We start from the raw sequence: 26,382 nt of genomic DNA, 5'->3' as shown, positions 1-26,382 counted from the left end.
CTTAGCTGCCTCCAGGCATTTAACACTTAAGAAATGATAACAACACTACTAAAAACAAAAACCTAGATAAAACAGGTTAAGAGTAACTAGGTAAAGTAATCAACAACTCTATAAAGCAAAGCTCTTCTCCTTAGGCTTAAAAGGCTTTCTAGACCCCAGAGAAGTATAACAACTAAAAGTTAAAAAAAATATAAATATAACTTGTTTTCTTTTCAAGTTCTAATAGTTGAAAGAATTACTAAAGATTAAGAGAGATTATAATTCCTTTAAAGGATAAGTGACTTATTTATAGTTATATCAACATGATAGAGCTAGGACCTAAACCCCAGGTTCTCTTAACTCCAAGGTTGGTCTTCTGTACAGCATGCTGCCTTTTGTAATTTGAATTAAAGGATTTAAAATGTAATTACCTAGAGTTAAATTTATATATGTACGCATGCACACACATGCTTCTCTCTCTCTCTCTCTCTCTTTTTTTTTTTTTCCAATTTCCTTTTGTATTATCATCCCATCCCTTTCTGTCTCCTAAGGTTTTATCCTGGGACTTCTTTTATTTCTCCATTTTCTCTCTATTGGTGATCTCAGCAACTCTCCTGGGTTCAATTATTATCCTTTGCTGATGATTCCAAAATCTATATATCCAGCTCTGATTTCCCTCCTGAACTCCAGTTACTAGCTTCCTTTTGACTAAGGAGTGAATAAGAAAATTAGTTTGGCAATTATGTGAAGGATGTATTGAAGGGAAAATCTTGAGACAGGGACACAAAGCATCTTGGCTTTTGTAGTAGACTAGGCCCAGGTATTAAAGATTTGAACTAGGACAGTGGAAAGAAGGAAAGGTATACAAGAAATGTTGCAGTGTAGAAATGGCAAGATTTAGCGAGGGATTGGTTAGTGAAAAGAATCAAAGATGAAATTGACATTATAAACTGGAGTGACTGTTAGGATGATGGTGTCCTCGGTGGTAATAAGGAAATTTGGAAGAGGAGTGGAGGATGGAAGGAGATAACAATTTCTATCTTAGACTTGTTGAATTTGAGATGACAATTAATAAATGTCAATAAGGAAAAAAAATCCACATCTTGCCAAATATATCTTTTGCTTTCATTCAAGCAGAAATAGTTAAGCGTATTGATTATTGGAGATTTCTGTTGATGGCAATAAGGGAATCTAAATCTCAATATGTGGTACTATCAGTAAGTTACCACACCAAAGGAGGAGATCAGGTTGGTCTAACACGATTTCTTTGTTATTAAGCTACACTTATTAGTCAGTGTTCCATTCTGTTCTGCTGTAAATATTTACCAGTCAATTGCTGATGACTTTTTCTCTTAGTTTAGAAAGCTTAGAAATATAGAAATGAGTGTGTACTCATTCCATATATTATTGAAAAATTAAATCTAAAGTGAAAAAAGGATTAAGCATGCACTCCTACTTTTTTTTTGACTATGATATTTTTATATTTTGTCAATAATAAAAAATGAGAAAAAATCAAGAAAATACTAATTGTTTTTTACAAGAAAATAGAAAACAACAACGCTGAGCTATACCACTGCTAGTGATAAGAACACATTTAAGCCCTTTGGAGGTTTAGGAATTAGGACACTTCAGTAATAGTCCTAATTATGCTACCAAGCAAACTGTTTGATTCTGGACAATAACATTATAGGATCATCATATATTTATAGCTGGAAGGAATTAACCTGTAAAATCATCCCTCTTTCTGATCCCCCTTTTTAGATGAAACAACTTAAGTCTCCAAGATATAAATGTTTTGCTAAGAATCAAATCAATCAAATACCAAGCATTTATTAAATGCTAACTATGTACCAGAACTTGTGCTATAAACATTAAGGATATGAAGAAAAAGTGGATATCACCCATGTCCACAAGTAGCTAATATTCTAATGCAGGAGGACAATATGCATGCATATATGTATTACATACAAATATATGTGTATTATGTTCAAGCATCTATGCCTATGTATATTGCACACATATATCCACATTATCTGCAAGGTCGAACAAATCATAGTGTAATTTTAAATTATTAAAGTTTAAAACTATACTCAAATCTTCTGGGACTCTGTGTGTGTATGTGTATGTGTATGTGTGTGTGTGTGTGTGTGTGTGTGTATGTGTGTGTGTGTGCTTGTGTGTGTTTATGTGTGTAAAATACCTCTACAGTAACTCTGTATCTAGTTCATATATATCTTACATCTGCTTTATATATGTATATGGTTATATATATTATATATGTATATGAAAATGTATATATGCAAATATAATGTCCATATATTTCTCTTTAAGTGTTTAATAGAATTTGCTTATAAATTCAACTGATCTTGAGGTTTTTCCTTTGGGAGTTTATTTATGGCTTGTTCAATTTGTTTATTTTTGGGGGGAAATATATTAAGTTTTCTATTGTTCTGTTAATGTGAACATTTTATAAATTTGTAAGTATTAATCCATTTCATTTAAGTCCTTAGTTTTACTGGCATATAATTAGGCAAATTATGTTCTAATAATTTCCCTTATTTCTTCTTAATATTTTGTGAATTCATGTTTTTCTTTTTCTTTTTCTTTTGCTGAGGCAATTGGGATTAAGTGACTTGCTCAGGATCACACAGCCAGGAAATGTTAAGTGTTTGAGGTTGGATTTGAACTGGGGTCCTCCTGACTTCAGGGCTAGTGCTCTATCCACTGTGCCACCTAGTTGCCATGTTTTTCATTTCTAATATTGGTAATTTTGTTTTCTTTTCTTTTTTTTTTAGTTAAAGGTTAAGCCATTTCATTGAGGTTTTTAAAAAAAATCTCCTAGTTTTAACTCAATGGTGGAAGGTGGGAAGGTGCTTTCAATTTTTGTCAAATATATTCCTTAATATTCAGAATTTTTATTTTGGTGTTTAAATATGATTTTAAAATCTGTCAATTTCCTAGTTATTTTAGTTCCATACCCAATTCATTTATCAGATTTTTCTTTCTTTTTCATTTAGCAAAGTATTTAGGGTTGTAAATTTTCTCTTAGGGCTTCTCTGGATGCATACCAAAACTTTTAGCATGTCTCATTGTTAGCATTATTCTTAATGAAATTCTTTTATTTTTTTTTTTATTTGTTTTTATACCTATCCATTCTTTGGTCTCCATTTAATTTTAATCCATTTTTTTGGTGGAGCTTGATTGAATATAATTTTATTTACATTGAAATCATTAAAAGATATTTAATATTTCTACTTTTTTTTGTATTTTTTGCGATGTTTTAATGCCTTACTATACAATTTTTGTAAAAATGTCAAGTACACCTGAGAGAAATATATACAATTCTTTGTTACTATTTAATCTTTTCAAACTCTTTTAAAATTCTTTTCATATCTCTAAATTCCTTTTTATTTTATTATTGTTGTTTTTTTCAATTATACTTATCTACATCTGAAAGGCATATGCTAAGGCCCTGATTAATAGAATATGAAACAGAGGACTTAAATAGTGTAGTTTTACTCTCTCTCCCTGTAACTCATTTAACTTTTCCTTTAAACATTTGGATGCTATGCCATTTAGTGCCTACGTTTAGCATTGGTATTAATTCGCTGTATGATATTTTTCAGCAAAAGGCAGCTTCCTTATTTATAATTTTTTATCTGTGCTTGCTATTGACCTGTCTGAGATTATGAATTAGTCAACAAACACCTACTATTTGACAAGCATTGTGTGAAATGCTAAGGAAACAAACCAGAAAAAGGGCAGAAAAGACAGTCTTTTCTTACCATCTAAAGGAGAACATAACATGTAAAAACTATGCAAAGCAACCTATATACAAGATAAATAGGAAATAATTAACAAAGAGAAAGAAAGCATGGGAATTGGGGAAGGCTTTGTATAGAAAATGGGATTTTAGTTGGGACTTACAAGGGGAGGCCTTTGAATGCCAAATAAGACATTTTATATTTGCTCTTATATAGTCAATAGGAATCCACTGGAGTTTCTTAAGTAGGAGATAAATATAATGAGATGTGCACTTTAGAAAAATTATTTTAGTTGCTGGATGGAGGATGGATTAGAATTGGAGGAAATTTGAGGTGGGCAGACCCATCAGCAGGCTTTTGGTAGTAGTCTAGACTGAGGTGATGAGGGCCTACACTAAAAGGGGGCAGTATCAGAGAAGAAAAGGGTACATATTTAAGAGATGATTTCAAATATGAAATCATCAGATCTTGGTAATAAGATTGGATATTGTGAAAAGAAGGAGATAATTATGAATCTAGGATTACTCCTAGGTTGTGAGCCTCAGGGACTGGGAACATGGTGTTCTTTAAAGTAAGATAGAGAGTGGAGGATTTAAGGGGAGACTTGATTCAATGTGATTTTTTTTCTTTGATTTCCTGATCAAAGATTTGGCCTGATACATTTTCTAAGGCTTTATAAAATCAATTAGTATTAGCTGTACTGCTTCCTCCTACTCTTCCATCTTGGCTGTTCTCCCTATTGATACCTTAATTTGAGTTAAAATATGTGGTTGGAAGCCAGATTGCAAAGGGTTCAGGAGAGAATGAGAGAAAATGAAGTGGAAACACCAAGTATTGACAGCTTCATCAAAGAGTTTGGATGAGAAAGGAGAGGAGATTTCGAATATAGCTTGCTGGTATGGCTATATTCCCATAAACCTAAAAAGGATGGGGAGAGGTTATATATTTGTATAAACTGGGTAAGAAACATGTAGCTAGAAAGAGAATAAAGATTAGACAGATATAGCAAGTAGCAAAGCTAAGGTTTGAATGCAGGTCAATTAATCAATCAACCAACAAACATTTATTAAATACTTACTGTATATAAAATGCTAGGAATGCAAATACTAAACAATGAAACAATTCCTACTCATGAGGAGCTTTCATTGCTCAGGTCTGAATTCTTCTATCTTTTATCAACATACTATGATACCTTTCTATATGATCTAACCTTGCTGGAACTCCGGCTTCTCATCTGTAAAATGAGGTTGGATTAGATGACTTTTATCTTTAAATCTGGGATCCTATGATCCTCTAGTCCTGGACATCTCTAACTTCTCATGACTAAGTCTGGAACTACCAGAAAATCAATTTTGGATTGTGGATACCAGTAAATTGTGATGGTAGAGAAGAAAACTAGAACTAAGATATTGAATACAAAGTTAATAACAAAAATCAGAGGTTTAGCATGAAAACCAAGAGGGTAAGGAGAAGAGGAAGGGGATAAATATTTGATCTAGTGCCTACTACATAATCAGTACTGATTATATAACCAGGCAGTAGCTATGTAAATATATTTACATAAATATATTTATACACATGTACACATATATGTACACATACACACATATAATATAGATGGATATGCATTTTTATGAATATTATATTATTTGATGCTCAGCACAACCCTGCAAAGGGTGCTATCCTCATTTTAAAATTGAGGAAATTGAGACAGTGATTTAAGTGATTTGCCCAGCGTGCCACGGCTATAAGGTATCTAAGGCCAAATTTGAACTAGGTTTTCCTGACTTCATCCTCTGAATCATTAGCTGCCTGCCAAGTAGTTATTATACAGTATGAATTCTGAGGTAAAGCATTCTTTTATTATTTTAAAAGTCTCATGCACACTTACCAGCTAATTGAAAGCATTATTTTTCCTCAAGACATTGTTGAGAGGGATAGTCAACTGGAGAAGTGGGCATATAGAAGAATCATGTCATAGGAAACCTTAGGTAGGAAGTGCTAGAGGTCTTTTGGTATTGTATTTGCTGGACCACATGAGTCTTTCACAGGTCATTCAGATTCCCTTTGAAGAGATGATAAAACTTCAGTACTTAACCAAGAGAACATCAAAAGCATACTTTCCCAGCAGGATACCATCTAAATAGATAGTTCCACACCACCAGTCTAGTGAATTCTAGATGTCATTTGTAAATGTTCAGAAAACCACAGGTACATAAGCTTTCAAACAAGTAGGAGAGATGTGTTAACTAGATGTTAGTATAGTGAGGTGTATATGAATGATTAGACCCTAAAATTCACAGTTAGTGTTAACAGATCAATATCCACTGGAAAAATTCCTCAAGGACTATTCCAGGGATCTATCTGGACTGCCTAACATTTTTATCAATGAGTTGGACAGGCAGAGCTGTTTTGCTTTATCTTATTTGTGGATGACACAAAAGTTGGGAGAGGGCAGCTAACATAGTATATTACATAGTCCAAAATCCAAAAAGATCTCAACAAGCCAAATCTAACATGATGAAGGAACTCAATTTCTAGAGTTCTCATCCAAGAATATATTAATCTTTAATCAAGAAGTATTGACAGAAAAGATCAGAGAAGATCATGATCTCCTCCAATTGGACATTTTACTTGGATAGGTCATTGAGCCCTTTCTAAAACCATCATGACGCCCTTTTGCATCTTCAAATCCCTTGTCATATGAATTGTATAGCTCTGAAGGATATTAAAATTGGGGGGTAAGTTGAGGGGTAAGCTGGAACTCTGATACATATGCCTGAGCCAGGAATGTAGTCAAGATCTGCCCTTAAACATATTCTACTTTTACTTGAAGATTGCCCTAAGATATGCCCTAAGAATAGCAAGAAATATCTGAGCTTTACTAGATTAGAAGGTGCTTCATTTCAAGATTTCTGTGTTACTTCTTGTTTTCTTTCTGAGTGTATTCCTGATCGTGACCTACAATATGATTATACTCCTTAGTTCCTAAAAATATAGATGTCAATCTGGCCCATTACCAGCCTATAAATCCTAGAATTCTTTATGAGTTTTCAGAAATGATGGTCAATATTCCTGTAAAAATTTAGATTGAATCTTTAGTCTTAGAATACCAATTTTTCGTGTACAGATTCTAATCTACCCACCCTCCTACAAGTTGTTTTGAATATTCAGGTTTTTAAATTATAACTTGAATATTTTTATAAGGATAGTGCTAAAATAACATTTTCAAATATGCCTTTTGACATTAATTTTCTTTCCCTCTCCAAGATAGCTTTTTGCCTAATCTTTTATTCACATTGGATTTAAATAATACTTTTAAATTTCTTTTTATACTATTTGATAATTATGTTGCAACAAAAATTGTTTTGGTATCAGTTTTTTGGCAGCACAAACCTTACCTGAATGAATGGGGTTCATCATTTTGTCCCTTAAGTAAGACTCTTTATCCACCTTGGTTGATGCTCTCAAGGAATATTCCTTCTGATTCTTCACTCTAAATATGGAAATACAAATTTCTGTGGTCTGGAAGACAATTAAATTTGAATTAAATTGTTCAAGGAGCTGGTAACTTAGAATACTAGAGAAAGTTTTTTCAAGTTGTTATGGTATTTGAAATGTTATGGTATTTGAAAATCACCGAATGATTCACAATTGATATTCTTTAGAGAGGAGCTTCAAGTGACTCTAAATGGAAAAGGTAAATTTTGGTTGAATATTTAAAATAAAATTAGAAAGTATTCTAATTATGTGTGTATGTATATATATAAAATATATACATATAAAATAATATATTTATTATATTAATATATCAATTGATTAATATTATTAATTATAATGGTTAATAATATTTTAATTTACTATATTATATATATGAATATATACATGTATATATGATTTATGTGTATTCATTTATATTCAAATTATTTGGTCAAACAAATTATACTATAGATTGTAAGTTATACTATTCATTTGCTAATGGGCACAAGCTTTAGCCTCTGCAAATAAGAAGAATATATTATCCTCACAGTGGATTGTTAAAGATCTTCTGCTATTCCATGTGTTTCTCATAGGTGACATTGATAATCGGACAACATGGATAACAACAGAATATAAAATTATTTGATGATGAGTTGAAATAGTGAAATTGAAAACAGGACCAAATGCCAGGAGATCATTATATACTTCAACAACAATACTATACTGATGATCAATTCTGATGGGCGTGGCCCTCTTCGACAATGAGATGAACCAAATCAGTTCCAACAGAGCAGTAATGAACTGAACCAGCTACACCCAGGGAAAGAACTCTGGGAGATGACTATGGACCACTACATAGACTTCCCAGTCCCCTAATTTTGTCCACCTGAATTTTGGATTTCCTTCACAGGCTAATTGTACACTATTTCAAAGTCCGATTTTTTTTGTACAGCAAAATAACTGTATGGACATGTATACATATATTGTATTTGACTTATACTTTAACATATTTAACATGTATTAGTAAACCTGACATCTGGGGGAGGGGGTAGGAGGAAAAGAGGGGAAAAGTTGGAACAAAAGGTTTTGCAATTGTCAATGCTGAAAAATTACCCATGCATATATCTTGTAAATAAAAAACCTATAATAAGAAAAGAAAACAGGACCAAATGAAAGAACACTGTACCGAAGGAGAAAAAACAGAAGCAAAAAAACTCTTAACTCTGTGCAAGTTTTATCTTATTTCCTGCTTTAGTATTTCTGATCTCAAGCTTATAAGCTTTGGGTTCCTTAGTCATCTTATATTTTGAATTTATTTTTTAAGAAGCAGTCACGCAAAATACTTGATTAGTCATCAGGGAATGTAGCATTAATTTCTGGCTATGAAACATTTCCTCTATGAGTTTGAGCAAGTTATTTAAGATATAGGTTTTTCATTGTCTATATAACAGAAAATGTCTCCTCAACTTCAAGATAAGGATAATAATTAAATTTACTTTAATAGGGTTATTGCAGGAGGTCAGATGATTTAACATTAGTACCTAGCACACTGCCTGGCAAAATAGTAAGGACTTAATAAATGCCTTTTGATTGAGTGATAATGGCAGTGTGCTAGGAAACTGAGGCAGAAGGTAAATGACCAGGGTCATACAACTGTTGTCTGAGTTCAAATTTGAACTCAGGTCTTCCTGACTCTAGGCCTGGGTCTCCATCATGAATCCCCAGCTGCCTATTACTAGTATAGTTATTATACCACCATGGATGTGGAAATAAAGTATTCTCTAATTATTTTAAAAGTTTCATGGGCACTATTCAGCTAATAGAAAACATGATTTTCTACAGGAAAATATTAGTAATAGTAGTAGTCTTGAGAAATGGGAATATAGAATAATTATCAAGTCATGTGAGATCCAGGAGATTCTAGAGGTCTTTTGGGGTGTGTGTGTGTGTGTGTGTGTGTGTGTGTGTGAGAGAGAGAGAGAGAGAGAGAGAGAGAGAGAGAGAGAGAGAGAGAGAGAGAGAGAGAGAGAAAGAGAGAGAGAGAGAGAGTGTCTTGCTTGTTTGTATTTGTATCCCCAGTACTTCCTATTATATAATAAATTCTTTACCATCTATCTTACCTATCTATCTGTCCCTCTGTTTATCTACCTATCTTCTTTTTTTGTTTGTTTAAGGAAATTTATGATCGTCAAGGATATATCAGACTGCTTCCCCTACCTCTAGAACTTTGACTGTTGGTTGTCCTTCAGCTTAAGAGAACTGAGGTTCAAACTGATACAACCATCACCACCATCCTCTTCCTCTCCCCATCCTTTTCTATCACCACTTTTTAGAGACAAGGGCCAAAAGAAAAACTTCCTAATTGCTTTGAAATATCACCAAAATAATCTACTGAGTCTTGGTGGAGGAAGAGGGCACTGGGCTCTGTTTCTGACTCCCATCTTCCACAAAAGAAATTTACAGAATTAGGGAGGAAAAGAAAAGGAAAGTTGGCACCTAAAGACTGTGAGCACAATTTACCCTTTCTTCTTCTTCTGTGGAGCAAAACAGGAAATGGAGACTTAACTACTCTCTTCCAGAAACCTCCAAAAATAGTTCTTGAAAGTTAGAACAGGGGCAGCTAGATGGCACAGAGGAAAGAGCATCGGCCCTGGAGTCAAGAGGACCTGAATTCAAATCTGATTTCAGACATAAACTTACTAGCTGAGTGATCTCAGGCAAGTCATTTAATCTCTACTGCCTTGCAGAAAAGAAAAAAAAAGTCAGTTCAAAGACATTACCAAACTGGTAAAATCAGGAACTAAAATCCCTTCTTTTCTCAAGGAAGAGTCTTCTTAATTCTAAGATCTTCCCTTATCAAATTATTTCTTGTTTTTCCTATATATAGCGTCTTTGTACATATCTATTTGCTTGTCATCTCACTACTTAGTATAGTGCCTGGCACAAAATAGGCACTTAATAAATTTTTATTTACTGACTGATAATAGAATCTGCTTAAATCTCCTATCTCCAAAGCAGCCCTTACAATATGTGCTCCATAAGCAATTTTTCACTGGCTGCCCCCCATGTCTGGAATTCTGTCTTATCTCATCTCTGCCTCCTAACTTCCTTGATTTCCTTCAACTAATGCACCATCTTCTACAACAAAGCTTTAAAAAAATCTCCCTTGATCTTTAACTTTTCTCTGAGATTAGCCCCAATTGATCATGTATGTAATTTGTTTGTACATAGTTGTTTGCATATTGTCTTCCCCATTAGACTGTGAGATTCTTGAAATTAGGAATTACATTTTGCTTTTCTTTTTATCTGAGTGCCTAGAACTAAGAGTGACATGTAGTGAGAGCTTAATAAATGCATAAGCTCATAACTCTATGCCCTTATCATTCTTAGCAAATGATTTTGCTTCCCACTTTCTTGTAGAAAATTAAGACTATCTGAAGTGAATGTCTTAATTTTCCCCCCTCAAATTATTAATTTCATTACCTCTCTTCTCTTCCTTCTAGTCTCTGAAGTAATAAAATTAGCCTTCCTCATTGTCAAAGTTAGTTTCTTCGACCTGTAACACTTTATCCCATTTTCCTCTAATTTTAGCCATGGCTTTGTTTGGTAAGTCACTACATATTCTTATATCCTTTATATCTCTTTCCCTCTCCCTCTCTCTTCCTCTCCTTCCTGTCTCTGTTTTTCTCTTTCTTTCTCTCTCTCTCTCTCTCTCTCTCTCTCTCTCTCTCTCTCTCTCTCTCTCTCTCTCTCTCTCTCTCTCTCTCTCTCTCTCTCTCTTTGTCTCTCTATCTCTACCCCCTTTTAAGTTTATAAACCTGGAAGAATTAAGATGAACTAGATTCATAGCTCTGCAAGGAACCTGGCAAAAACAAAAACAAAATTATATCATGTCTAAAGGAAAATTCTTGAATACTCCACTAGATAAGTCAAAAAGACTTCTAGCAACCAGAAGTTACAAGTGCTTTGTAAGACTGAACTCACTTTTCTCATGGACCTGTATGTACTTATAGGAAAGTGTGCCATAGACTTTGTGGATGATATTTTATACCAATTATTCTTATTATACTATTTTAATAAAAATATAGTTTTCTAAAAGGCACTTAAAGCTGGCAGATGAAAATAATTTTTAATAATGCTAATACAAACTAGTTGGGGAGAGTCAGTGACATTAAGGAGAAATTCCTTAGGGGTACCCTAGCACCTGAGAGAGAAATTCAGCCTTCTTCTTAGGGCCTGAGATTCATGTTATTCTGTTGTTCATCTCGTATCAACCTCCTTACTTAATAGGAATTAGGATAGAGATCTCATAAACTTAGAGCAGTGGGCCTGGAGCCAAGAAGATCTAGATTCAAAACAGCCTCAGACATTTACAAGCCATTTAATTTTTGTAGTAGTTTCTTCAATTGTAAAATGGAGATAATATTCGTAAATATATCATAGGACTGTTTTCATATCAAATGAAATGATATTTCTAATGTGCTTAAGCATGGCACCTAGCACATAGTAGGTGCTCTATAAATACTAGCTTTATTATGATTATTATTACATTTCTTAGAATTTTTTATCTGCAAGTATTTATCTTTTCCTTTGTAAAAATATAAATGAATTAATATTACTTGTTAGAGAACATATAGATAGGGTTTTTTCCTCTTTAACATTAATATTATTGTAGAAATTTCATCCTCCTGATAGAATCTGACTTGGCATTGATACTTAGAATCCTGAAAGAGAGCGGTGAGTATGTCCACTGGTCATTTGATGCTTCCTTTCAGAGAACATCTGACATCTTTCTGGAGTCCTCTTGAATTCCCTAGAGGATGATTGATTCATGCTTATAGCAACTGACTCTCTCTGTAACCTCTCCTGTAACTTTTAATTGTTGATTGCTTTCTTTTGCTTTCATATCTAAAACCATGGAAGGACTTTTCCTCTTTTCTAAATTAGAACTTATAGAGAAGCATACATTTGGGTCTAAATGTTCCTCTTGCATCTGGTATGAAAGATTATCATAAGTCTTGTATGTAGATTTTTTTTCCCATCTCTAGAGCAAAAACTGAGCTACTACATAATCTTTGGAGTGGAATCCTTCTCTTTAAAAAAAAAAAAACAAAAACAAACTCCTTTAAATTAGAGAGCTCTCATTAAAATTGTAGTGATAATTGGCCCTAAGTTGTAGCTTGAGATCAGGAAAGGCTTTGTGTAGAAGGGGTTAGCTGAACTTTGAAGGAAACTAGGAAACAGAGGTGAGAAGAGAAAGCTTTCCAAGATATGGAAAAGCAAGTGCTGAAGCATACAGATAAAAGAAAGTTTTATTTGACAAACAGTAAGATGATCCAGAGTTTACATAAAGAAGGGGAATATAAATTAAGATTAGAAAATATAGTCAAGGCAACAACATTATTGAGCACTTACCATGTGCTAAGCATTGGAAATACAGATGCAGCATGCAGCCCTTACCTTAAAGCTTTCATTCTAACAGGGGAAGACAATATATAACAGGAAGCTTGGTGGAGAGGGAGAGAGAATGGAGGCACCACTGCAGAGCATTTAGGATACAGCCTAAGAAGGAATGCAGTCACAGGAAGCCTGGGTATCCTTCTTAAAATGGAGATTCTGGATGAGTCAGCTAATCAGAGGGAGAAACTATAGGGGCAAAGGGTACATGTGTGAAGATCCAGGAGTACAATTTGGAGCATTAATGAAAATGTTGGGACTAGGAGGAGAAGGACTTTAAATTTGAAAAAGAAATTTATATTTGATCCTGGAGATAATAGGGAGAAATATGGGTTTACTGAGTGGTGGAATGACATTGTCAGATTTGTGCTTTAGGAAAATCAATTTGGCATCTTTATGGAAAATGTATTAGAGCTGGCAAAAAGGAGATCAATTGAGAGGCTATTGCAATAGTTCAAGTGAGAGATACTGGAGCCCTGAATTAAGGTGATAGCTATGGAAACAGAACATAGAAGATATAAATAAGAAATGTTGTGGAGGTACATATACTTATATTTGGCAACTGATTGGATATGTGGACTAAGAGTGAGGGCTCTAGGATGACAATGATACTGTGAATCTAGGTGACTAGAAGGATGATAGTATCCTTTACAGAAATTAAAGAGTTTGGAAAAGGGGTAGGGTTTTTTTTTTTGTTTGTTGGGTTTTTTTTTTTGAGGGGAGCATAATAAATTCTGTTTTAGATTATGTTAAGCTTAAAATTCCTATAGGATATCTACTTTGAAATTCCAATAGACAGTTAGTGATATGTGACTGGAACTCAGAGCCACTATGGCTCAATTTGTAGATATTGAAGTCATTAAAAAAGAAATAATACTTAAACTCATGTGAGCAAATGAGTTTACTGGGAGAGTAAAGAAAGAAAAGGGCCCAGGACCCAGCCTTAGAGTATGTCAACAGCTAAAGAATCTCATATGGATGATGAGGTAGCAAAAGAATTTGAGGAATAGTTTAAAAACAAAAGGTAGGGGAGGAACCAAGAAAAAAAACTGTATTATGAAAATTCAGAAAGGAGAGAATATCCAGGTATAGAATGATCAATAATGTCACAAGCTGACCAGAGGATAAAAGGGATGAAAACTGGAAAAAGATCATTAGATTTGAACCATATCTTTAGTAACTTTGAAAAAAAAAAAAAGACTTTCAAAAGAAATGATGGAGATTTTTTTTTAAAAACCTGGAAAGATATTTATGAACTTATACAAAATAAAATGAACAAAACTAGAACAATTTACATAGTAATAGCAATATTGTAAAGATCATCAATCAATTTTGAAACACTTAATCCTGATCAACACAATGATCAACTAAAGAACTGAAGATGAAGCATTATCCAACTCCATATTTTCTTCTCTTTCCTTTTGTCTTCTTTTGGACATGGATAATGTTTGTTTTACAAGACTATACATACCTGTAATAAGTTTTGCTTATCTTATTGTCTTAATGTGTGGGAAGGTAGAAAGAGATGGGAAGTTGTTTGGAACTGAAAATAAAATAAAATTAAACTAGTAGGAAAAAAAATTAAAAATTTAAAAAAAAAGAAAAAAGACAAAAAAGCAGCTTCAGTTGAATGATGACAAAAGACAGACTACAAAGGGTTTAGAAAAAATGGGAAGAGAAAAAGTGAAAGAAAGAAATGTAGATATCTTTTTTCACAAGTCTGACTGAGAATGGGAGGAAATATATGGAAATAAAAGACAAAAAGCTTTAGAGGATGGTAAGATTTTAGAGGAACTGAGTGTATTTGTAGAAAGCAGCAGAACCAACAGAAAGGATGAAATGAAGATTAGGGAAAGAGAATGAATGATACTCAAGGCAACAGGAGGAGATGGAGTTGGCTTTAGAGAGAAGTTGACTTTGGTGAGGAGAAAGACAATCTTCTTCATCAGAATCTTGAAAAAAAAAGGAAGGAATAGTAGTTTGTAGATCTTTTCATATCTTTCTCTTCAAAAATACTTAATGGCTACTTACTAAATAAAATTCAATTTTTTTTTCTTGGAATTCAAGACCCATAGGAGTCTGGTTCCATCTTGCCTTTCCAACCTTGTTGCATGCCACTTTTTCATGCAGTCTGTCTCTCAGAGGGCAACTAGGTAGCTCAGTGGATGGAATGCTGGGCCTAGAGTCAGGAAAACTTCAATTAAAATTCACCCTCAGATACTTATTAGCTATATGACCCTGAGAAAGTCCCTTAATCCTGTAGGGGTTAAGTTAAAAACTGGAAATGTTTTCTGTAATATTTCTGCCAAGAAAAGTCTGTGGTTCCATAAGGCCACAAACAGTTGGACATGGCTGAATGATTAAATGACAGAGGACCAATGACATTAGAGTGATATCTGAGTTAGATTTTTTGCTTTTGTTTTTGTTTTTTGTTTTTTACAATTGGGGTTAAGTGACTTGCCCAGAGTCACACAGCTAGGAAGTATTAAGTGTCTGAGGCCAAATTTGAACTCAGGTCCTCCTGATTTCAGGGCTAGTGCTCTATCTTCTGTGCTACCTTAACTGTCCCCAAGTTAGATTTAAGTGAGACAGAGTTACACAAAGTCATCCGCAATTATGTTTCTGATAATAGGTAGTATTCTCAGATTCATCCTTGAATTGTTACTGCTTTCTTACTTCCCAAACTGGATTCTCCTCCAAAAATCTCACATCTGCTCTCCCCTTTCTACCACCACCACCCTACTTCAGACCCTTGTTTCTTCTCACTGAGATGATGTCATAAAATTATAGCTGCTCTTCTATCGCTGTCTATATTGTACCCCATCCATTCCACTTTTTACATGATCATCTGAATAATATTCCTCATCCACTGCTCTAATCATATCATTCAGAAAACTTTTGATGGATCCTCATTACCCACCAAACAAAGCATAAATTCTTAACCTTGTCATTCATGGCCCTTCACAGTCTGGTTCCAATTTACCTTTATGTCATCTTTTGTCATCTCCTGTGCATTTACTCTCTCTTTTAGCCAAATTGGATTACCTTCACTTCCCTGTTTTCATTCTCCCCTTTCCCAGTTCTACATCTTTGCCTACAGAATAAGCTCCTTTCACATTTTCATCAGTTAATGTCCTTCCCCACCTTCAAAACTGAACTCAAGTGCTACTTTTCCCATGAGGCCTTCCCTAACTTCCCCAAACTAAAAATTATATTTTCTTCTCATATTTGTGTGCATTATATGTAAAATATGTATCCACCTCTTATTTCTCTATTATAAGCACCTTGAGAACAAGTTTATATCACATGTTTCTTTGTACATCACACACTTAGCATGCCTTGAATGTAGGAAGCCCTCTATAGCTGTTAAGTGAACAAAAGCACTTTAAGAAAAACAAAATGCCAGCATATTCCAATACTTTTTTACTCTTTTATATGTGCTTTTCAGTGTAAACAACTGAAAGTAAATGAGCACAAAATACTTCAAAACTTCAATAGAACTGTGATTTCATTTATGTGGTTACTTCCTTTGTGATACAGACTGCCACCTTTGATGCTTTCTCATTAAGTGTGAGATAATATTCTTCTATAGCATGTCCATAAGGATTTACCCAGTATATTAGAAGTCTTCCTCTAAGTTGTTTTATGTTTGGAGAGGGGCTAGGATACAATAGGAAAATACTTGATAGTTTCATGCCTCATGCCTTGCTCTTACACATGATACCTCCTTTTCTAATCAATCAGTCAATAAACATTTATTAAGTGCCTACTATGTGCCAAGTACTGCTCTAAATGCTAGGGATTACCCAGCGAAAGAACTCTGAGAAATGACTATGAACCACTACATAGAATTCCCAATCCCTCTATTTTTGTCCTCCTGCATTTTGTATTTCCTTCACAGGCTAATTGTTCACTATTTCAAAGTCCGATTCTTTTTGTACAGCAAAATAAGTGTTTGGACATGCATATATATGTATAGTATTTAATTTATACTTTAACATATGTAACATATATTGGTCAACCTGCCATCTGGGGGAGGGGGTGGGGGAAGGAGGGGAAAAATTGTAACAAAAGATTTTGCAATTGTCAATGCTGAAAAATTACCCATGCATATAACTTGTAAATAAAAAGCTATAATAAAAAAAGCAAATAAACAACCAATGGTGAAAAAAATGCTAGGAATTAAAAAAAAAGATGCAAAAGGCAGTTTCTGTTCTTAGGGGAGATAACATGCAAACAAATATATACAAAGCAAGCAATAAAGAGGAATTAATTAAAAGAAAGAAAGCATTGGAAATAAAAGCAGTTAGAACAAGCTTCCTGTAGAAGGTGGAATTTTTGTTTGCACTTAAAGCCAGGGAGGGAAGAACATTCATAGTATAGAGGATAGAGAATACACTGAAGGAAAAAAAAAAGTTATGGAAAATTTAAATGCATAAAAGGAAATAGAAAAATGCTTTTTTTTCTGGTAATATAATCTATGTCCTTGTACACATAGTTATAATGTTAGAATTGACTAATTGTTGAAGATCAATAGGTGAATGCAGGGCCTGGAATCAGGAAGCTCTGAGTTTAAATTTAGCCTCAGACATTTACTAGCTGTGTGACCCTGGGCAAATTACTTCAGAGTTGTCTGCCTCAGTAAAATGGGGATAATAGCAACTACCTCCCAGGGTTGTTGTGAAGATTAAATGAGACAATATTTATCACTATTTAGCAGCATCTGAAGCAGAGAAGGCACTGAGAAAACTGAGATCTAAAGTTATATAACATACAAGTAGCAGAGCTGGGACTAGAATTAAGTCTTGACTCCCAACCCAATGATATTTATATTATGCCATATTATTTGCAATTATATATATTATCTTTCTTGAAAGAATTTGATGTATCATAATCATTAATATTCAGGATACTATGTGAGGCAATGGACAGAAACATTACAGAGAAAAACTGAGGCAAAGAGTGGTCATTTTATGTGCTCCAAAAGTGATCTGATCCAACATTTGACCTGGGAAGAGAACCTAGATAGGACTGGCAGTGAACTCTGCTTTTAAGTCTAGTGTTTAGAGAGATCATTTCTTATCACCACAAAGGTAATGAAGGTTTTTAGTTACACCAAATCTCAAAAACCATCTAATGAGGCATGGATGAGAGGAAATTAATAGAGGAAGTAAGCATACAATTGAAGAAATATGGAAGGCTATATAGAGTTTATAATGGTAATTTCCAAATCTTTTGGGAGGAAATCTTGCTTCAAATACTCTAGGAATGTGTGATCTAATCAATGAGTGTTCCCTTTGTCCTACTTGCTGCTTCATTTGCTTATCTATACTCCTCTTTTTTAAAAACTAAACCCTAGATTACTTCTATCTGCAGTTTAGGCTCCAATGCAACTGAATCAAGTTGTACAGTCCTGCTCTGTCCACTATACATTTGTTACCCATTCTTAACTGGGCCCTTGACACTGTATGTCAATCCTTTTCACTGCTCAGTTATCACACTCCCACACAATCAAAGAATTTGAGAATTAATAAGTATCTCAATGGCCAATCATAGTTGAAAGGAATCTTAGTATAATATATCTGACAAATAGTTATCGGATACTACTTGAAGAGCTCTAATGAGGGGAAAGCCCTTAAAACAGTCCGCTGCATTTTTTTGGCCTGACAGAGACAGAAAGAAATAAACACACGGAGATATTAAGCACTTATTATGTACCAGGTATTATGCACAGGGAATAGAAATACAAGTAAACAAGACAGTTCCTATCTTCAAGAGCTATATTCCAAAAAGGGAAGATAACAAGAGCTAGAACAGTTGCAAGGAGAGGAAAGGATACCCTCAAGGGCAAGGCTGCTGGTAAAAAGGTGAAAGGTGAGAGAGAGTATTGAGCCAGGAGTAAAATGAGCTTGGGTGGGGCCCCTCATGAAATAGTGGTCCTGCTTATTAAGCTGGGTTTTTTTTGTTTGTTTGTTTGTTTTTGTTTTTGGTTTTGTGGGTTTTTTTTGATAGGTTGAAATGTACCTTTTAGCTTCTTTGGCCTGGCTTGTTCTGGCAAGAGGGGATCAAACAGAAGTCGTCTAATCCCTATTTCAATGACAATCCATCAGTTATTTGAATACAACTATTCTGTTCCATCTGAATCTTTTCTCCATGATAAAAATTCCCAGTTTTTTCAATTGATCTTTATATGGCATGGCCTTCTTTATCTTAATTGCCCTTTTCTGGATGATTTCCAATTTATTATCATGTGGCTTATAAATTGCGGATCATAGAACTGAATACAATATGAATGTGGCTTGACTAGAGCAAAATACATCAAATCGTTTTACCTTAGCTATGCCTCTCTTAATGAAGTTCACATTTTCTTATTTTGCTGTCACATCACGCTGTTTACCTATAATTACTTTGTAGGCCACTAAATCCCTTTTTTTCAGACAAATATGCTTTTATTTATGAAGTTGATTTTTTTTAACTAGTCTAAAGCTACATTTATCCTTATTGAATTTCATCTTTAACGTTAGATTCAGCCCACTGTTTTAATCTAACCTATCTGGAAAATTTTGGACCCCTTCACAGTCATTCAATGTAATAGCTATCACTTCTAGGATTTGTATAATTTTTATAAAAATGTGATGAGCATATTCAGCTTGTTAAAGAATATAGTGCGTACAGATCCTGGGACATTGCATATAGAAAGTTGACATTAAACCATTAATAATAATTTTGAGTCTGACCATTGAACCAATTCCAAATTCATCCAATTATATTGTCTATTCCAAATATCTCCATGTTTTCCACAAAATGCTTAATAAGATGCTTTTGTTACAATTCAGGCAAACTATCTCAACATTCTTTTAATCTATCAGTTTAGTAACCCTGTTTAAAAAAAGAAAGAAGCAGAGTCAAAATGGTGGAATAAAGGCAGGGACTCACCCAAGCTCTCCCCCAAAGCCTCCAAATTCCTTTAAATAATGACTATAGGGGACAGCTAGGTGGCACAGTGGATTGAGCACCAGCCCTGAAGTCAGGAGGACTTGAGTTCAAATAGGACCTCAGACAAGTAACCCTTTCTAGCTATGTGACCCTGGGCAAGTCACTTAACCCCAATTGCCTCAGCAAAATAATGACGACTAAAATAAATTTTAGAGAGTCAAAACACATAAAAAGACAAAGTGGAACAATTTTCCAGCTAAAGACAATTTGGAAGGTCTGCAGGAAAGATCTATTGCACCAGGTAGGAAGTCCAGCGCAGTCCTGGTGCAGGCTATACCAGCACAATCTTAATCTAATATCAGCAAAGCAGGAACAAGACTTTGAGCCTCTGAATTAGTGGCAGTCCTGGCAGTTTCCAGATCTCTTAAGTCCAGAGACACCAAGGACAACTTGGAAGATCAGCAGGGAAGCTTTGTCTCAAATAGGGAGAGGGCTTGGGGAAACCGACACACCAGGAGTGGTAGTAGTAGTGGTGGTGGGAGCCTCTGGGAAGGCTCAGCTTACAGGAGGTCTCTTTACTAGCACTGAAAAAGGACTCTTCTTCAGATCACTAGAACTTTCAGTCCCAGTAGAGTAGGGACTCTCCTCATGGCTCCAGTGCAGAAAAAAGTGCTTGAGATCAGGTCCCTTGAAGAATTTCTGAAAACAATTGCACAAAACCCTTGAAGCCCTACTTTAACAAAGAGGTACAAGCTAAGTAATAGGATGGAGGAAAGATTCTGACCATAGAAAGTTACTATGGTGACAAGGAAGATCAAAACAAGAAGATAACAAACTCAAAGCTCCTACTTGCATCTAAATCCTCCAAGAAAAATAAAGATTGGTCTCAGGCCATGGAAGAGCTCAGAGAGATTTTGCAAATCAAGAGAGAGAGAGAGAGAGAGAGAGAGAGAGAGAGAGAGAGAGAGAGAGAGAGAGAGAGAGAGGAAAAATTGGGAAGAGAAATTGAAATGTTGAAAAAGGAAATACAAAAAGATGAGGAGAAGAATGCCTTAAAAAGCAAAATTGACCAAATGGGAAAAACTCACTAAGGAAAATAGTATCTTGAAAATTAGAATTGAGCAAATGGAAGTTAATGAATTTATGAGAAATCAAGTTACAATAAAGCAAAATCAAAAGAATGAAAGAATTAGAAAACAATGTGAACTATCTCATTTGAAAAACAACTGACTCAGAAAAATAAATCCAGGAGAGATTTAAAAGTTATTGGTCTACTTGAAAACAATGATCAAAAAAGAGCCTAGAAATCTTCTTTCAAGAAATTATCAAAAAAAAAAAAAAACTGTCCAGATACTCTGAAACTAGAGGGTAAACCAGGAATTGAAAGAGATTCCAAAGATGAAAACTCCCAGGAATATTATAGCCTAATTCTGGAAATCCCAGGTCAAGGAGAAAATATTGCATGCATCCAGAAAGAAACAAATCAAATCTAGTGGAGCCACAATCGGGATAACATATATATAGCAGCTTCTACCTGAAAGGATTGGAGGGGTTGGAGTATGATGTTCTAGAAAGCAATGGAGCTAGGATTACAACCAAGAATTCCCTACCCAGCAAAACTGAGTATAATCTTTCAGGGGAAAATGTGAATATTCAATGAAATAGTGGACTTCTAAGCATTCATGATGAAAAGAGCAGAGCTGAATAGAAAATAAAGTTTATCTTTTTACATTCTTACATGAAAGGATGATACTTGTAATTCTTAAGAACTTTCTCATTATTATGTCAGTTAAAGTCTAGATAGAGTGCACAAATATGAATTGTATATGAAGGGATAATATCTAAAAAAATAATAAAATTAAGGGGTGAGAGAAGAATGTACTGGGAGAATGGGAAAAATGGGGTGGAATGGTGTAAATTATCTGCCATAAAAGAAGCAAGAAAAACCTTTTATAGTGGAGGGGGTAAGAGGAAAGGAAAGGAGAGTGCATAAACTTTACTTTCATCAGAATTGGCTCAAAGAGGAAATATAAAGACTCAATATAGATATAGAAATCTATATAATTCTATAGTAAAGTAAGAGGGAAAGATGATACAAAAAGGGGGAAGAGTGATAGAAGAGAGGGTATCTTGGAAGAGATGATGATCAGGAGCAAAACACTTTTGAGGTCAGTTTGGGTGAAAGGAGAGAGAGAAAATTGAATAAATAGGGGGGAATACAGTTAGCAATAGTGATTGTGAGAAGAATTTTGAAGCAAATTTCTCTAATGAAGACCTTATTTCTCTAATAAATTTATTTATTCTTAATTTTTACTTATTGATTTCATATATTTAACATAAACAATATATTTAATTTATTAACAAAATTTATTTAGAGTCATTATTTAAAGGAATTTGGAGGGATTTGGGGGAAGAGGTTGGGTGAGTCCCTACCTTTATTCTATCATTTTGGTTCTGCTTTTTTCTTTTTTAAAATAAGTTACTAAACTGATAGATTAAAAGAATGTTGGGCTGTGTGACCTGGGCAAGTCACTTAACCCCAATTGTGTCAGGGGAAAAAAAAAAGAATGTTGGGACATAGTTTTCCTGCATTGTAACAAAGCATTTTATTAAACATCTTGTGGAAAAACATGGAGATATTTGGAATAGATAATATTAGTAGATGAATCTGGAATTGGTTCAATGGACAGACTCAAAATAATTATTAATGGTTCAATGTCAATGAAGTGTTTCAGGGATCTATACTTAGCCCTGTGATCTTTTATAAATTACAGGGAATAGAGTCAAATTTATAATAAAAAAGAACCACTTCCTAATTGATAAATGATTAAAAGATATGAACTTTGCCCAAAGAACTATAAAATCATACATATCATTTGACCTAACAGTATTACTACTAGGCATATATCCCAAAATGGATTTTAAAAAAATAAAAGGGCCTAAATGTACAAAAATATTTATAGCAGCTCTCTTCCCAAGGCAAAGAATTGGAAATTGAGAGGATACCCATCAATTGAGGAATAGCTGAATAAATTATGGTGTGATTATGATGGAATATTATTGTTCTATAGAAAATGATGAACAAGATGCTCTCAAAAAAACCTGGAAAGTCCTCCATGAACCAAAGCAAAGTGAAATGTACGTATAAAATAATAGCAATGTTATGGGATGATCTGTATTTAGTTATACTTGGTTCTTTCTCTGAATATAGATAGCATTTTTCATCATAACTCTTTTTCATAAATCCTTCAGAGCATTCTTGGATCATTGAATTGTTGACATTAGCAAAGTCATTTATGTCTGATCATCCCACAACTTTTTTTTATTAAACTTTATTTTTATTGAGGTTTTTTTTGGGGGGAGGGAGAGCCACGTGACTTTTATGGGAATGTTTTGCATAACTTCACATATGCCATCTTAATGGGGAATGGGGATGGGAAGGATGAGAGAGAATCTGGAATTCAAAGTTTTAAAAACAAATATAAAAATTGTTTTATGTGAAACTAAGGAAAAATAAAATATTTTTTTAAAATGCCCTTTTTAAAAAGGAAATGTGAATTTGGCATTTCTTGTTCTTGATGAAATCATACTGGGTCTTTGTAATCACTGCTTCTTTTTCTAAATTAAACCAAACCTCTCTTTAATGATCCCTATATGTTTTCCAGAATTTTAAGTCAAGCTCCAGGTTCCACTGAACTTTAATTTCCCCAATTCACTTCCCTTTTTTGAAAAGTGAAACATCTACTCTTCCATTTCTCTTTCATATTTCAAGTATTACCAACAATAGCTTGGCAAACATGTTCCCCAGATCTGTACTATCTTCTAAGTCATCAGCTCTCATGATTTCAGCTATCATTTCTGCACATATGATAACTAGATTTATATATCCAGTATTAATCTGTCTCCTGAACTTTTTTTTTTACATTGTTCCATTCATTTCCAGCAGAGCTGCTGTCCCTTCTTCCATCTTTCTTTTCCTCCAATTTAATCTTTAAAACTTTTTCTTTTTGTTGTCCTCAATTTTGTTAATAAGTTTCAGCTTATCATATGCTCTAGCCCTCCAGACATTTTTTTTTTAACAGTGCTTTTATTCCCTGAGACCTACTCTTATTTTCCTCAGCTGTAGAATTTTTAAGGAAAATCCCAAATTGTTTGATTGGTTCTCTATTAAGCTATGACAGTCTTTTTGGACAATTCCTATTTCCATTTTTTCATTGTAATTATAGTTTTGGGTTTTTTTTTTAAGAATTTCATCCTTTAGATCAACCCCCTTAGGCTGCTTGTTCCTACAGAATATTAACACATAGGATACTACTTAGCTGTCCTTTGAACACATAAATACTTGCTTTCTTAAAGTCTAGAATAGCCTATAAAAGTAAAGTCATCCTTGGGCCCTAAAGAAAGGCTATATTTCCCCTCCAAGGTTTTAGGGATATCCCTAAGGAGTAAGGAATAAATACTTGATGATGATGATGATGATGATGATGATGATGATGATATCTATCATTTGCATAGAGCTTTAAGGTTTGCAAAGCACTTTACAAATATTTCCTCACTTTATCCTCACAAATAGGAGGAAAGAAAACTGAAGCAGACTGAGGTTAAATCACTTGCCTAGGGTCACATAACTAGCAAGGATTTGAGGTCAAATTTGGCCTACCCATTGTTCCACTTAGCTAATGCTAATTATACTGGCTCAAATATTCATTGATGAGCTTTGCCCCAAAATTATCAATTTAAAGTCATTTAAATCAGGTTATTGCTTAGATTTCTTCTCCTTTTCTATTACATATTCTGATAAACTAATTCTTCCTTGTTAGTAAATTAGTAAAGCAGAATTTTTCGTTGTGGTTGTTCTACCTTTCACTGGATGAAATTATCATTAAGACCAGTTAAGAAATTATTAGCTGCTACATTTAGCAAAAGAACTTTAGGACATGACTATGAACCATTACATAGAATTCCCAATCCCTCTAATTTTGTCCGCCTGCATTTTGGATTTCCTTCACAGGCTAATTGTACACTATTTCAAAGTCCAATTCTTTTTGTACAGCAAAACAACTGTTTGGACATGTATACATGTCCATATGTATACATATATTGTATTTAATTTATATTTTAACATATTTAACATGTATTGGTCAACCTGCCATCTGGGGGGGAGGGGAAGGAGGGGAAAACTTAGAACAAAAGGTTTGGCAATTGTCAGTGTTGTAAAATTGCCCATGCATATATCTGGTAAACAAAAACTATTAAATTATATATATATATATATATATATATATATATATATATATATATATATATATATATATATATATATATATATATATTAGCTGTTATGCTTTTGGCAGAGATAGAATTCAGTCAGTTATTTGGGTAATTGAAGTCCTACACCACTACTGATCTTGTCAGTATACAAAGTTTATGATGTATTTTCCAAACACCACATTCATTTCCTTTTTGTTCAAGTGATCGATAGTATACTTTAGTGACAAAAATAACTTTTTCTTCTTCCATTTACCTTCACCCAAATATTCTCTACTATTTTTCTCTTTTCTGGTTCCTAGATTTCCTCACATAAGTATTCCTTTTAATTTACAAAGATACCCTACTCTTGCCTTTAACACTATCTTCTTTTTTTTGAACAAAGTACTGCTTTCCAGAGCTATATTCCAATTATGAATTTTATCATTACAAGTCAACATGCTATTTTAGAAGTCAAATTTGCCTCCTTTCTTTAGATTCTACATCCACCTGCTTGTTGCCTAAACTTTGGACATTGGTATGTAGGCTTCTGAGGCCAAAGATTCTACTATTGGGTTTTGTCCCCTACAAATTTAGGTATCTCAATATTTTTTCCTTCATTGTAGAGTTTCTCTCTAGTATCTATTTGATAAATGTATATGAGTAGTCTTTTCCTTCCCTTATCCTTTTTTTTAAAGCTTTTAATTAGATTCACAAGGCACTTGAGAAAAGGTTATTAACTACCAGTCTTTGTTAGGTATACTTCATTGCTAGCCAAGAATATATCATCCTTATATTTTAAGCTATGGTCCAAAAGTTCAAGTCCTCTTTTTCAAATCTTTGTTGTTAGCCTTCCAAATCAGTTTTTCTCTCCTGAATCTTATCTTTAATGAACAATAGAGAAGAAATAGAATCTAGGCTCCAATGGTCTTTAGTTTCTTGTCAAGACTTTGTAATCTTGGGCATTAATATCATGTAGTTCCTTCTGACACTAAGGACTTTTAATTTCCTCCTCATAAGACCCATTCCAAACAAACGGTGGTTCTTTAAACAGATGGCTCTTTAAGCCACTCCCCTCTATCTCAGTAAAGGATCTACATCATAATTAACTGAAAGACATCTCTCATAAGCTCTCCTTTTATCATTTCTAGATTTCAGATATGATGAGCATCCCATTTATTCTCACTTCCTTTCCTCCGGCATAGGAGGAAGAGGTGAGCCCTGTATTTGTGCTCTTTACCTATTCTTTCTCAACAACTTTGACAGATTTTCTGTTTCATCATTCCTCCTTGACTTTTTGAACTTTTCTTTATCACAAATATAACAATGATAAGCAAACAAAATTATAATATATAAGAGGACTTTATAAGATACTAAGAATTCCTGTATTGCTTCAATATGTGATATATCATATAAAGCCATATTAATATAAAATCATGTGTATTATAATATCAATATATAAACTAAATAATACAATAAACAAAATTGTAACATAATTAACCTTTCATCTGAGCCAGCT

At 33.9% G+C, this 26,382-nt stretch overlaps 1 long non-coding RNA gene across 3 annotated transcripts in view; it reads right to left on the bottom strand.

Moving 5' to 3' along the window:
• LOC141565541 (uncharacterized) overlaps nt 1-26,382 on the bottom strand; it is a 136,833-nt gene that overhangs the window by 96,625 nt on the left and 13,826 nt on the right. For all 3 annotated transcript variants that reach the window (XR_012489052.1, XR_012489053.1, XR_012489054.1), the window contains exon 4: nt 7,145-7,239. This is a non-coding gene — a long non-coding RNA (uncharacterized LOC141565541). The remainder of the gene's footprint in view (nt 1-7,144; nt 7,240-26,382) is intronic.

Source organism: Sminthopsis crassicaudata, chromosome 4 (genome assembly GCF_048593235.1).
Source record: "Sminthopsis crassicaudata isolate SCR6 chromosome 4, ASM4859323v1, whole genome shotgun sequence".
Lineage (NCBI taxonomy): Eukaryota > Metazoa > Chordata > Mammalia > Dasyuromorphia > Dasyuridae > Sminthopsis > Sminthopsis crassicaudata.
The sequence above is the reverse complement of the archived record's forward strand: the minus strand, read 5'-3'. Positions and strand labels throughout refer to the sequence as shown.